Raw genomic sequence first — 15,768 nt, 5'->3', positions numbered from 1 at the left:
TGGGTGACCATGGCCTCCATACTCTTACAGTTGGTGTTGGGTGACCATGTCTTTCATACTCTTACAGTTGGTGTTGGGTGACCATGGCTTCCATACTCTTATAGCTGGTGTTGGGTGACCATGGCTTCCATACTCTTATAGTTGGTGTTGGGTGACCATGGCTTCCATACTCTTATAGTTGGTGTTGGGTGACCATGGCCTCCATACTCTTACAGTTGATGTTGGGTGACCATGACCTCCATACTCTTACAGTTGGTGTTGGGTGACCATGGCCTCCATAACTGTAAGTGACCATGGCCTCCATACTCTTACAGTTGTTGTTGGGTGACCATGACCTCCATACTCTTACAGTTGTTGTTGGGTGACCATGGCCTCCATACTCTTACAATTGTTGTTGGGTGACCATGACCTCCATACTCTTACAGTTGTTGTTGGGTGACCATGTCTTTCATACTCTTACAGTTGTTGTTGGGTGACCATGACCTCCATACTCTTACAGTTGTTGTTGGGTGACCATGTCTTTCATACTCTTACAGTTGTTGTTGGGTGACCATGACCTCCATACTCTTACAGTTGTTGTTGGGTGACCATGTCTTTCATACTCTTACAGTTGGTGTTGGGTGACTATGGCCTCCATACTCTTACAGTTGGTGTTGGGTGACCATGGCTTCCATACTCTTATAGTTGGTGTTGGGTGACCATGGCTTCCATACTCTTATAGTTGGTGTTGGGTGACCATGGCTTCCATACTCTTACAGTTGGTGTTGGGTGACCATGGCCTCCATACTCTTACAGTTGGTGTTGGGTGACTATGGCTTCCATACTCTTACAGTTGGTGTTGGGTGACTATGGCCTCCATACTCTTACAGTTGGTGTTGGGTGACCATGGCCTCCATACTCTTACAGTTGGTGTTGGGTGACTATGGCTTCCATACTCTTACAGTTGGTGTTGGGTGACTATGGCCTCCATACTCTTACAGTTGGTGTTGGGTGACCATGGCCTTCATACCATGGCCTTCATACTCTTGCAGGTCTTAGCAAGAATTTCTGCTGCCCAGGTATTTGAAAGACGGGACAATTGCCAGTGTTTTGTGTTCAATGGTGAAGACAGGTATGGTGGGTGGAGGGCTGGACAGACAAATTTGAGTAGACACACACACACTCGCTTAGTTAAATAAAGGTAATAACATAAAAAACACACAGCAAGTTCATATTTAGCTTACGTTGATTGGACTAAATTGTTTTTGGTATCTTTTAGTTTTGTCCGTGTCTTAAACTTAAGCGTAGGTGATTTTGATGATGTTGAAATGTTGAAGTGTAAGTGTTGCTGGAATAGTGGAGGCAGCTCCTGTTTTCTTTGTGACTTGCAGTAACTCTCTGTGGTTCTCAATCAAGAGTTGTTTAGAAGTCTGAAAATGTCAGAAACATTACCTTGCTCGACCTTGCTGTAGGTCTTGTTTGTTATATGTAAAAATGCTTTGTGGATTTCACCAGAAATCACACCAGAAAGAGCAGTAGTGGTTCGGCCGACATAATGTTGTGATGACCTGAATATCCATGAATTTTGTTAATAATAAGAAAACAAAAAGATGAGTTTGGTCAAAATGAATCTTGTTTGCTAAGGGGGTATTGTTTGTACTATTTGCCCAGCATCGTCCAGGTTAGGGGAGGGTTTGGCCGGCAGGGATGTCCTTGTCCCATCGCGCACTAGCGACTCCTGTGGCGGGTCGGGCGCAGTGCACGCTGACACGGTCGCCAGGTACACGGTGTGTCCGCCGACACATTGGTGCGGCCTGCTTCCGGGTTTTGTGGGGGCATTGTGTCAAGAAGCAGTGCGGCTTGGTTGGGTTGTGTTTCGGAGGACGCATGGCTCTCGACCTTAGCCTCTCCCGAGTCCGTATGGGAGTTGAAGCGAGGAGACAAGACTGCAACTACCAATTGGATACCACAAAATTGTGGAGAAAACGGGGTAATACAAGTTTTAAAAATATATATATATTATCAAACCTACTTTGCGTTTTGTCCATTAGTGAGACTTGGCATAATTATATGGATTATAGTGATGTGTGACAGGTATAGGGATGAGTCGACGACATCTGGTATGACCTTGTACTGACTACGTTTACCATCCTGCCCATACATCATGTCCCAGGTGTGGTAACCACGGTGATGTGTCATCTCTGCTGTCAGAGAGGGGCAATTGGATCTATGAACTCAATCATTCTTAGGCATCATGGAAATAACATCTGACAGGGTGGCTCAGTTCTCGCTATGGGCATTCCTCCCCTGTGGCCCCTCAACAGGGGACAAAGGAAGCACAGCCATGCGCTCTCAGCGCCTCTCAGCGTCTCTATCTACCTCCCCTGTGAAATGGTACAATAAAGTAATTAAACTCAGGGATTCTTGAGTGCATTACTGTGAACTGGACATTCCAAATACGCATCACATTGTCCCACAGGGCATGTATGATTACCAATATTATTGCAATCAATAAATAGTTATTTATTTTGAATTTAAATTGAATTGATATATGTAGGCTGATAAATGTGGGTATTAGGTCAAATATTAGATAATTATGTCAACTAAACAAAATGACTCAATGTGTTCACTGTTAGAATCAATGTTGCTTGTTTAAAAATATATATATTGTATCTTCATATTTCTACATTGTCTTGTATTTTTTCATTCATATTAAGTTAGGTTATTCCACTTAGTATGCAGCAACTTGTGTATCAATGCACGAGATATCTATTCTACGTGACACTTGGGAGCCCTTTCCTGTGTCTGACAACAGAGACCTCACTTTCTCTCTCTCTCTCTTTCTGTCTTTCTTTCTTTCTTTCTCTCTCTCCCTCTCTCTCCATCTCTCTCACACACACACACACACACACACACACACACACACACACACACACACACACACACACACACACACACACACACACACACACACACACACACACTTATTTGGCTGATATCAAATAGTGTCTGCCAGCTTGCATAGCAGGGTGTATAGAGTCCATTTGTATGTGCCATTAAAGGTCTGCTCTACCTGCCTTGAAGAAAAGACACATCTGTCAATAGGCAAATAGGTTTCATACTATGCGAAAAGGGCATTGCATTGCTCTCCCCTGTAGAAGGATGTGGATTTATTTGACAAATAGACTGGTATTACAAACTACTTGGGCACTTTCAACATGTTTCCAAATGCTTGCAATGAGTGTCGAACATGGCCAGTAGAGGAAAACAAGCTAGCAGAAAGGAAATGGCCCTCTTTTTTAATGTAGATGAGGTGGAGTTGTTATGGAAGGGACCGTCGCCTTGTGAACAACAGAACAGAGAGGAGAGGTAAGGGAGTTATCCTTGCAGTTCTACCATCCAGCCTCCCTGTGGGTTTTCAAACGAGAAGGGGTCGGGAGAGAGACCGTGGGGAAGAGAGATAACAACGAACAAACAAACAAACCAACGCAACCAATTAACACCATTTCATCACGCGCTTTATAGCAGAAAAAACGTGAATTGCTACGACATGTTCTCTCAAATGTGCTTCCATAGGCAACACAGCATATAGCACTGTTGAAGTGTTTTGTGATCAATAATGCTCGGCTGTCCATCTTGGGAAAGGAGACACACCAGTAACACACCGGAGGCATTATTCTTGGTTTTCATATCATCCTGAAGGTCACTGAAGCGATGTGCGTGTCTGCAGTACAGCTGCACCAGAGACAGGAAGTAAATAGAGATGCTGGATTCACTCCTATTTTATAGAGCATTTCGATAATAGATTTTATCAGTCCTCTTTCAGATAATGTGTTGTATGCCAGACTTTTAGGTAGAAGGCTACTATGTTAATTCATTCATGTTTTCCTGATTCACTCACATCTCATCTGGAAGGCAATTATAGCAACCCCATGATGCCACCCATCACAGACAGACAGACAGACAGACAGACAGACAGACAGACAGACAGACAGACAGACAGACAGACAGACAGACAGACAGACAGACAGACAGACAGACAGACAGACAGACAGACAGACAGACAGACAGACAGACAGACAGACAGACAGACAGACAGACAGACAGACAGACAGACGCACTACTAATGCTAATCCTCTCAGGATGACACATATAGATAACTGCCCCCCAACTGCATGAAGCCATGGCCACATGACAGACCAGGTCAATTAGACACCCATTAAGGGCTGGTCCCAGAACAGCGGTAAGGACTTCCTGATGTCTTGTTTTTCTCTGCATGGTGCTGCAAACCAAATCCATCTTCTCCCTCACCCAAACCTAATTACAGGTATAGATAGTCTGGGCGAGATGAAAAGCTGGAAGACGCTTTGATGGATGGTAAAGGCCTCTGCAAAGAGAACAAACAGGGCATTAACATGACAATGGGGATGATGCAATGGCCTCATACAAAAGACACAGGAGAGCAGAGGTGGGGGAGAGAAAAAAGAGAGGGAAAAGCAAACTAGCCTGCGCCGTGAGAGACCAGCAGTGAATAAACTTTGAAGCCAAGGGGGAAACAGAAATACATCATTTCAATAGAACGGTAGTGGAGTGGTGGTAGTGTGGAGTGAGAGAGAACACTCCCTCCTCACATAGGTTCTCGCAGCCCTGTTTTCTATAAGGGATTTGAGCGTGAGCGCTGGCTTAATGGGGATGTCGGAAGCAGGCAGTAGGGAGGGAGTAAATTATCTATCCTTCGACAAAGTATACCTCGTTAAAATTGCATGAGACCGTATTTTAAGGTAAATCACGAAAGCACAGGGCTGTTGCATGACAGTTGTATCAGTTTCAAATGTCAAATCTGGAGCAGCAGATGCAGCACTCTTCCTACACAGAAGATTCAGTTCAGTTTGTGCCTTGGAGTGTGAACAGTGTCAAGACGCAGTGTGGGTATCGAGTAAATACATATAGGGGTCTTTTTGCCTCTCTCTCTCTCTCTCTCTCTCTCTCTCTCTCTCTCTCTCTCTCTCTCTCTCTCTCTCTCTCTCTCTCTCTCTCTCTCTCTCTCTCTCTCTCTCTCTCTCTCTCTCTCTCTCTCTCTCTCTCTCTCTCTCTCTCTCTCTCTCTCTCTCTCTCTCTCTCTCCTATCATAAACTAAGTGCTAAACAGCTTCCTGTATGCAATGGAAAAGCACAATTCTGACTGATTTATGACTGTTGTTTGTGTTGATGGAAGATGAAATCAATGTATCCAAAGACATTAAAACTCAAATAAGGAGTTATACAACAAAATGTCGGAATTCTTACAATTCAAACACAAAATTGTAAAACATGTTGAATATTGATTAATATTATCATTGTGATGATAATGTGACACATTGCAAATCTCTGTTCTCCAATTGGCAATGGCCTTGGTTGTATTCAGAGCCCAAACATGTCATGGTTCAACACACTAAGTGAAAGCATGGCCTTAAACCCAGTTTGATAACACCGTCACATGACTGAAAGCCTCCAGCAACTCCAATTCTACAACAGAAATATTCCTGTGGGATTATTCTGTTGACAAGACGCCTTTGTTTTGGATTTTAATCCACTAAACTCTCTGGTCTCTAATTATTTCACAGCTTTGGTAGCCATAGTAATGTAAGTGTAACCCCCTAAAAGACACAATTACTTAGCTAAGCTAAGATCAAAATCGGTTTGGTTACCATTGACAACATGTTTAGGCTACACGCACACATGTTATCTACTTTGAATACGCTCTCGCTGAATTAGGCTAGATCGACAGGTAGCCAAGTGGTTAGAGCGTTGGGCCCCTAACCGAAAGGTTACTAGATCGAATCCCCGAGCTGACAAGGTAAAGATCTGTCGTTCTGTCCCCTGAACAAGGCAGTTAAGCCATCATTGTAAATAAGAATGGGTTCTTAACTGACTTGCCTCGTTAAATAAAATAAAAGATTGACTACCGTCAATATTTAATACGACTCCTATTATGAATGCCGTTTGCCACAAACTTTGGGAAAACCACTGAGAATCTATGAAGAGGCCCGTGTCATAATTCTAAAAAGGGATTTACAGATGACAGGCAATGCGGGGCAGTTCTTGGAAGACGGGAGGGAGGTTTTGAGACAGAGCAGACAAGACCCAGATCAAGGCTATTGTTGTGTGTCCCCAGCCCAGAGAGAAGGAGGATATGAGACACCCTGCTGTGACCAATCCCTCCTCATTAGATAAGGACTTATTATAAACCAGAGGATGTGATCGTTCCTTTGTAAAGGACCGTCTCAAAGCATAGGACTGACCCCGGGTGACGGGAGGCGGCGGGGGTGATGACGATGGCGATCGACGTGAACTGTAAAAGCCTCAAAGGTTTTTAAAACAAGGTGTCATTTCCAATATCCATTACTTGTCAACTGTGTTGCATCCTATTGTTAACATGCATTTCCTTTCATTTAAAATGAGTATAAATCGATTCCACCGTCCCATGCGTTGAAATGTCCTCTAAATGTAACCAAAGGTGCATATTGACTCCATGCCCAAATAACCACAAGTACTTTTGACAGAGCGCGTTCACTTTGTTTTCTCTCCTGTTGAAGTCTGAGATGTGTCGTCCTTCACTTGCTTATTGTGTTTCAGGGTGTGGAGACTGTTTTTCATCAAGCACTCGAACAAAGATGAGCGGAGAAAACAGAGGAAGAGGGAGGAGGGAGAATCTAAAACCACCCATCCCCCCCCCCCCCCTTCTCACAAAAAGCAGTAGCTCCATGATTTCCTCCTTTACCTTCTGATGTTGGCGCTTTTCTTTTTCTTCTTCTTTCTTTCTCTCTTTCTTTTTCTGAAATACTTCCGTCTGAGCCTCTCGCACTTTGGGCTATTTCTGCTTCAACTACAAACAAATTGAGTTGAAACGTGAAAGAAACTCAGTCATGTGAAGAATGCGACAGGTTCCCCAAAAATATGTGAAAAAAAATAGTATTTTGTTCGTTAATACATATCACACAACATTGTAGATGAAGTCGCTAAATTCTGAAATGTGCTCGTATCGCACTCCTAAAGCTAGAAACATTTTCTCATTCACCTGTCGGATGATACTATATATCTCAAAGTCAGCTGGGCTTCTGTTGGCTTTAGCCATTATTGTCTGGAGTGAGTGAGTTCTTTTGTGTGTGCATGTGTCCGTTTGGGGGAGGGGTAGTGTGTTGAGGAATAGGAGATTGGGGATTCCAGTTCCTCTATTTTTTTTTTTTTGTCAAACTCACTAAACTGAAGCGTTTGTCTAATTACAAGACGGGTTGAGCACTCATCCCTACACAAACACCAGCTGTCTCTGACACACACACGCACACAAGCACACACACACACACACACACACAGTACTTACTTAGACGTAATTAGTGTGATCAAGATGAGTGAAGAGACAAAGAGATAAGCAATAGATCTACATTGAGCCTATGAATTTCCTAGTATGTGTTATACTGGTCTTGCAATATAATTGTACTTTGAAACTTCAATTCTATAGTCACCGACAAGCAAGGCATTGGATTTACATTATTTTGGGACACATTTGTGTTAAAGAATGAGTGCTTAGGTTGCGTTATGTGTCTACTGAGGATATCTCAGCCAGCGACGTGCTGGCTGGTTGAGCCCAGTCAATAGGGCTAATAGAAACCTAATGCCAGACGGTGGTGTGCATCAAGACCTTCAGGGCAAGGAGCTGCCGAGATGGTTGAGTGAAAAGGTGATCAAATCAAATCAAAAATCAAATCAAACGTTATTTGTCACACGCTTCTTAAACAGCAGGTGTAGACTTACAGTGAAATGCTTACTTATTCCCAACGATGCAGAGAGAAAGAAAATAGAGAAATAATAGAAAAGTAATAACATACAATAATAAATACAATGAGTAACGATGACTTGGCTATATACACGGGGTACCAGTACCGAGTCGATGTGCAGGGGTCCGAGGTAATTGAGGTTGTTATGTACAATACATATAACTAGGAATAGAGTGACTAGCTATTTACGTGGACTAACTATTTAACAGTTATGGCTTGGGGGTAGAAGCTGTTCAAGGTCCTGTTGGTTACAGACTTGGTGAAACGGTACCGCTTGCCGTGCGGTAACAGAGAGAACAGTCTATGACTTGGGTGACTGGAGTCTTTGACAATTTTTAGGGCATTCCTCAGACACTGCCTGGTATAGAGGTACTGGATGGCGGGGAGCTTAGCCCCAGTGATGCACTGTGCCATACGCACTACCCTTTGTAGCACTTTGTGGTCGGATGCCAAGTAGTGATGCAGCCAGTCAGGATGCTCTCAACGGTGCACCTGTAGAACTTTGTCTACAGGTGCATGCCAAATATTTTCAGCATCCTGAGGGCGAAGAGGCATTGTTCTGCCTTTACTTCATGACTGTGTTGGTGTGTGTGGACCATGATAGGTCCTTAGTGATGTGGACACAGAGGAACTTCAAACTCTCGACCCGCTCCACTACAGCCCTGTCGATGTGAATGAGGGTGTACTCTGCCCTCAGTTTCCTGTAGTCCACGATCAGCTCTTTTGTCTTGCTGACGTTGAGGGAGAGGTTGTTGTCCTGGCACCACACTGCCAGGTTTCTGACCTCCCTATACTTTAGGCCGATCAGCTCTGATCATGTCTACCACCGTAGTGTCGTCAGAAAACTTAATGATGGTGTTGGAGTCTTGCGTGCCACGCAGTTGTGGGTGGCGTGGCCACGCAGTACAGGAAGGGACTAAGCACGCACCCCTGAGGGGACCCCATGTTGAGGGTCAGCATGGCGCAGTGGTCTAAGGCACTGCGTCTCAGTGCTAGAGGTGTCACTACAGACACCCTGTTTCGAATCCAGGCTGTATCACAACCGGACGAGGTTGGGAGCCCCATAAGGCGGTGCACAATTGGCCCAGCGTCGTCCGGGTTTGGCCGGTGTAGGCCGTCATTGTAAATAAGAATTTGTTCTTGACTGACTTGCCTAGTCAGGAAGTCCAGGTTCCAATTGCAGAGGGAGATGTTAGGTCCCAGTGTCCTTAGCTTAGTGATGAGTTTGGAGGGCAGTATGGTGTTGAATGCTGAGCTATAGTCAAAGAACAGCATTCTCACATGGCTGCTCCTCTTGTCCAGGTGAGAGAGGGCAGTGTGAAGTACAATAGAGATTTCGTCATCTGTGGATCTGTTGGGTGGAATGCGAATTAGAGTGGGTCCAGGGTGTCTGGGATGAGGATGGTGTTGGTGTCATTGATCACCCTAAGCAGCGGCAAGTGCAACCAACTAGCTTCAGTGACATTATAATACAATAGTAGACGTCTTCTATTGGAGTGTGTCCATGCAAAATGAGCTTGATAATCAGAAATTTTCACGAGCTGAGCTGTCACTCACACAGGCACAGAGGCACACCCATACACACAGTGTATTCAACATGATTCAAGGGATAGTTCACCCAATTTACAAAACATTGGCTTCCTTGCCCTGTAAGAGGTCTATGGACAAGGTAAGACATTAATCCATGCTTTGGCTTTGTTTACCTGGCCACTATCCTTAAAAGCTAACTAACTTCTTAGCATTCCAAAACCAATACAACTCAATATCCCCCACGTTAGCATTCTTTGAGCTTCATATCCCAATCATCTTAAAGTTACTATACACCTAAATGCATAAGTGCATATTATGCATTATTTAGTCACAATGAATAGCACAAATACACTGTATATACAAAAGTATGTGGACACCCCTTCAAATGAGTGGATTCGGCTATTTCAGCCACACCTGTTGCTGAGGAAGGCCCTTGCCTGTTTCAGCATGACAATGCCCCCGTGCACAAAGTGAGGTCCATACAGAAGAAGTTTGGAAGAACTTGACTGGCCTGCACAGAGGCCTGACCTCAACCCCATCGGACACCTTTGAGATGAATTGGAACACTGACTGCGAGCCAGGCCTAATCGCCCAACATCAGTGCCCGACCTCACTAATGCTCTTGCGGCTGAATGGAAGCAAGTCCCCGCAGCAATATTCCAACATCAAGTGGAGAGTCTTCCCAGAAGAGGGGTGACCAACTCCATATTAATGCCTGTGATATTGGAACGAGATGTTCGACAAGCTGTCTATGGTCTATTCAACTATTTGTCAACAAATAAAAGTTGTTGTAATGCATTTAAACAGCTAAAAATGACCCTGCTAGAGCCAAGCCTGGGGCTAGCAACTGGAAGGTTGGAAGTTCAAACCCCCGAGCTGACAAGGTACAAATCTGTCGTTCTGCCTCTGAACAGGCAGTTGACCCACTGTTCCTAGGCCGTCATTGAAAATAAGAATTTGTTCTTAACTGACTTGCCTAGTTAAATAAAGGTAAAATAAAAAGCCCAGCCCTGTACTTAAAATACACTGATGAAAGGGGAGAGTGTATCCTTCCTTTCTCCTCAGTTACATATGATGAGGCTATCATTGAAAGCGAAACCATGCATGGCGAAGAATGAGAAAGTACTTCCTGCCTCTGTGCTCTCGAAACAGGATATGTGTACAATGTAAGCTGTAAAGGTAGGTTACGATGACAATGTGCAGTTCAACCCCCTCAACTCAGGAATCATATTATCCTCTCAAGTTGTATGGATGGCAGCTTACTGTATAAAACACATACATTCATGGACTCTTGATGTTTTGTGTTTGTTCTTTGTTCTCACAGCACCTTGGACTATGTGCATGCTTCCCTTGCTTTAAATGATCTCGTTCTTCTACTTGTGGCAGCCGGGATTGTATGTGTGAGTGAGGTGGGGGGGGGGGCACAGTGGCCTTGATGAGGGGAGTATAGTGTGTGCATGTGTGCGTGTGCCTGCGTATGTGCATGTGTGTGTGCCTGCACGCGTGTCATCTGCATGAGTGAGTGTGTGCCTGCGTGCAAGTTGGCGTGCATGTGTATGTCGAGGAGAATGGGTTTCAGACAGTGATAATTCTGGTGAAGAGAGGCAGAGGAGGGGTGGGTGAGGATGGCGAGCTGAAGAAGACAATCTCAGTGCTGCAGCAGCATCACTGTGTGCTGTATCCATCAGGCTCCCTCCTCCTCCTCCTTCTGCAGTCACTGCTGTTTAAAATGCACTGCCAGAGACACACACACACAGCCCCCACAGGAAATGGGTTCACTTCCTGGGTTGGCTGCTGGCTGCGCAGGAGTCCACTTTCTCATCCAAGATAGGATTAGCATGATATTACATGATTACACCACATGATTATATTAGCGGAGGAGGATGCAACCTGGGACTTCCCAATCAATTGCCTTATTCCCCATCTGAGGCCAGACTTGTCAACACAATCACACACCCAATAACCAATTCATTTTCCACAGCTACATGAACCTGTATCAATATCCACTTCAATGGTCAAATGCAGATGAGACCAATGTGTAATGCCTAGATGTCAAGTCACATTTTATCAATGGTGCATTTCATATTTCAACACATTTTTAAAGAAGAACAGCATTTTGATGCTTGTGTGACGCCACGTGGTGTTCACGACCAACTCGGGTTGGTTACCTGTTCTGTTGCCATTGATAGCAGGGGTTGTTGGGATGTAATGCCTCGTGTTGCACGGCCAAGGCCTGTGGTCGGATATATTTCCCGGTCCTCAACGACGCTAAAATAGCATGGTCAATGGTGGGGGCGGATCCTCTCTTTAAGGCCACAGTGGAACTTGATAAAATCAAGCAGTGCTTTTAAAAAGACAGCGAGGGGGAGGACAGAAAAAGTGAGAGAGAGAGAGAGAGAGAGAGAGAGAGAGAGAGAGAGAGAGAGAGAGAGAGAGAGAGAGAGAGAGAGAGAGAGAGAGAGAGAGAGAGAGAGAGAGAAGGAGGGGGGAGAGAGACAGAGAGAGAGAGAGGAGGGAGGGAAGAGCACATGAAGGAAACTGATAAAAAATGACAAAGGATAGAGGATAGAAAACAGAGGGTAAATAAAGTGTTAGTTATTTGCCTCTTATTCAAAACAAGTAATCTGACACATCACATGAATAGTTGATATTGGATAGCATTATGGTGGAGATTGCGTGTGCTCATGATGTAGTCATTGGCCGTGAGGTAACAAAGCACTCCCCTTCAATCCCTGTGGTAAGGCAGTAAGGTTCTCGGTGTACACCAAACAGCTGACAATTAGCAAGGAGTCAATAATGTACTGGGAGCTAATTGAGCACAAGGGGCTGTGGTGTCAGTCAGTTGTGTAACACACCTTCACTGTTACGGCAAGCTAGCCCAACTACAGGACTTTTATAAATGTAGTCTCTGTCGCGTTCCTGTATGAGTGGAATATTACAAAGTGTAAGGCATTGTGGTGAATACAAGTAGAATAGCTATTAAAAGCCCGCCCTGAGGTTAGGACCAGCATGTGTGTGTGTGTGTGTGTGTCTGCATGTGTGTTTTTGTGTGTCTGCATGTGTGTTTTTGTGTGTCTGTTTTTGTGTGTGTGTGTGTGTGTGTGTGTGTGTGTGTGTGTGTGTGTGTGTGTGTGTGTGTGTGTGTGTGTACTACATTTGTTACTTGTGTATGAGTATGAATGAAACCTAGAGGGTGACATTGATTCGAATGATTCATTGAAGTTCTGCTACAACCCTGAAGCAGTTATTGCAGTGTGAATAAAGAACCGCAATAGGACGTTTGACAAATGACAGAGAAGCCTCTTGAATGACTGGCTTACAGAGGACATCTTGTCTCTTGACCCTCCCTGCCTCTCAGATGGTAGAGATGAAGGGAGTATTGAGTATGACCCCTCTATTGTGACAAGAAGCATCTCAGAGCACTAGTCTAAGACACTGCAGAGAAGCTTAAAGAGGAAGGGGGCTCTATGGCCATGTCATATGGCGTTGTGTGTACTGTACACATGTTCAATGCATATGCACTTTTAAAAGGCTAACTATCTATCCAAAAACAATGATTTAGTCGCTTGTCTTTTTGTGTGTGTGTGTGTGTGTGTGTGTGTGTGTGTGTGTGTGTGTGTGTGTGTGTGTGTGTGTGTGTGTGTGTGTGTGTGTGTGTGTGTGTGTGTGTGTGTGTGTGTGTGTGTGTGTGTGTGTGTGTGTGTGTGTGTGTGAATATACAGTGCCTTCTATTTTGTGAAGTGCACCAGTTCCTCCTTCAGCAAAGCACCCTCACAACATGATGCTGCCACCCCTGTGCTTCATGGTTGGGATGGTGTTCTTCGGCTTGCAAGCATCCCTCTTTTTCCTCCAAACATAACAATGGTCATTATGGCCAAACAGTTCTATTTTTGTTTCATCAGACTGGAGGACATTTCTCCAAAAAGTATGATCTATGTCCCCATGTGCAGTTGCAAACCTTAGTCTAGCTTTTTTATGGTGTTTTTGGAGCAGTGGCTTCTTCCTTGCTGAGAGGCCTTTCAGGTTATGTCGATATAGGACTCGTTTTACTGTGGATCGCGAGTGGGAAATGTTAAGATTCCAAATATGGTAAAATACTGTACAGAATATATTACAAGTCATTGGATGATATTTGATTTTGTACCTGTTTCTTCCAGCATCTTCACAAGGTCCTTTGCTGTTGTTCTGGGATTGATTTGCACTTTTCACACCAAAATACGTTCATCTCTAGGAGACAGAATGCATCTCCTTCCTGAGCGGTATGACAGCTGCATCGTCCCATGGTGTATATACTTGTGTACTATTGTTTGTACAGATGAACGTGGTACCTTTAGGTCTAAAATGTTTTTCATAAGGTCTTGGCTGATTTCCTTTGATTTTCCAATGATGTTAAGTAAAGAGGCACTGAGTTTGAAGGTAGGCCTTGAAATACATCCACAGGTACACCTCCAATTGACTGAAATGATGTCAATTAGCCTATACGAAGCTTCTGAAGCCATGACATCATTTCCTGTAATTATGAAACAAGTTTTAATGACTCCAACCTAAGTGTATGTAAACTTCTGACTTCAACTGTATATATATATATCACATTTACATAAGTATTCAGACCCTTTGCTCAGTACTTTGTTGAAGTACCTTGGGCAGTCATTACAGCCTCGTGTCTTTTGGGGTATGATGCTACAAGCATGGCACACCTGGATTTGGGGAGTTTCTCCCATTTGTCAGGATTTGGCCAGGGTTGTTCCGGTTTTTGGTCACTAGATGCCCCCATTGTGCTTTTTGACCTTTTGTTTTCCCTTGATCCCCATTATTATTTGCACCTGTGCCTCGTTTCCCCTGATTGTATTTAAACCCTTAGTTTTCCTCAGTTTTTTGCTCTGTGTTTGTATGTTAGCACCCAGCCCTAGTATTCTGTGTACTCTTGTTGATCCCGGTGGACTCTCTTGTGGAATTCTGTTTTTTGTTCTTGTTTATTTATTTTTGAGTATCTTTTGAGGCTTTTTATGCTATACCTACCACCTTGTGGATTTACATTTTTTTCTTGGAGGATTACCTTTGTTCTTGTGGAATTCCTTTTGAGGTTGTGGAGTTACATGTTTTCCTGAAGGACTTCACTTTTTTACTTCATTAAATACACTGTCTCAAGTACTGCTGTGTCTGCCTCATCTTCTGGGTTCTGCCGACTATCCGTGGCTCAGTTGGTTAAGTGACTGTTTCTCACTCCGGAGACCCGGGTTCGTAACCAGGTCCTGACACCATTCTTCTCTGCAGATGCTGTCAAACTCTGTCAGGTTGGATGGGGAGCTTTGCTGCACAGCTATTTTCAGGTCTCTCCAGAGATGTTTGATCGGGCTCTGGCTGGGCCGCTCAAGTACATTCAGAGACTTGTCCCGAAGCCACTTCTGAGTTGTCTTGGCTGTGTGCTTAAGGTCGTTGTCCTGTTGGAAGGTGAACCTTCACCCCAGTCTGAGGTCCTGAGAGCTCTGGAGCAGATTTTTTAAAAGGTTTTTATGATCTCTCTGTAATTTGCTTTGTTATTCTCTGCCTGGGTCCTGACTAGTCTCCCAGTCCTGGAAGCTGAAGAACATCCCCACAGCATGATGCTACCACCACCATGCTTCACAGTAGGGATGGTGTCAGGTTTCCTCCAGACGTGACGCTTGGCATTCAGGCCAAAGGCTTCAATCTTGTTTTTTTAGGTGCCTTCTGACTAACTCCAAGAGGGCTGCCTTTTACTGAGTGGCTTCTGTCTGGCCACTCTACCATAAAGGCCTGATTGGTTTAGTGCTGCAGAGAAGGTTGTCCTTCTGGAAGGTTCCCCCATCTCCATAGAGGAACTCTTGCGCTCTGTCAGAGTGACCAAAGGGTTCTTGGTCACCTCCCTGACCAAGGCCTGATTGCTCAGTTTGGCTGGGCGGCCAGCTCTAGGAAGAGTCTTTGTGGTTCTAAACTTCTTTCCATTTAAGAATGGTGGAGGCCACTGTGTTCTTTGGGACCTTCAATGCTTCAGAAATGTTTTGATACCCTTCCCCAGATCTGTGCCTCGACACAATCCTGTCTCGGCACTCTGCGGACAATTCCTTTGACTTTACCGCTTGGTCTTTGCGCTGACATCCACTGTCAACTGTGGGACATTACATAGACATGTGTGTGCCTTTCCAAATGATGTCCAATCAATTGAATTTACCACAGGTGGACTCCAATCAAGTTGCAGACACATCTCAAGGATGATCAATGGAAACAGGATGCACCTGAGCTCAATTTCTAAGTCTCACAGCAAAGGGTCTGAATTGTTGTGTAAATAAGGTATTTATTTTGTCATTATCAGGTATTGTGTGTAGATTGCTGAAAAAATACATATTGAATCAATTTTCGAACAAGGCTGTAACCTAACAAAATGTGGGAAAAGTCAAGGGGTCTGAATACTTTCTGAAGGCAGTGTG

This window comes from Oncorhynchus gorbuscha, linkage group LG19, assembly GCF_021184085.1.
Source record: "Oncorhynchus gorbuscha isolate QuinsamMale2020 ecotype Even-year linkage group LG19, OgorEven_v1.0, whole genome shotgun sequence".
In the NCBI taxonomy this organism is placed as follows: domain Eukaryota; kingdom Metazoa; phylum Chordata; class Actinopteri; order Salmoniformes; family Salmonidae; genus Oncorhynchus; species Oncorhynchus gorbuscha.
This window is presented reverse-complemented; position numbering follows the sequence as displayed.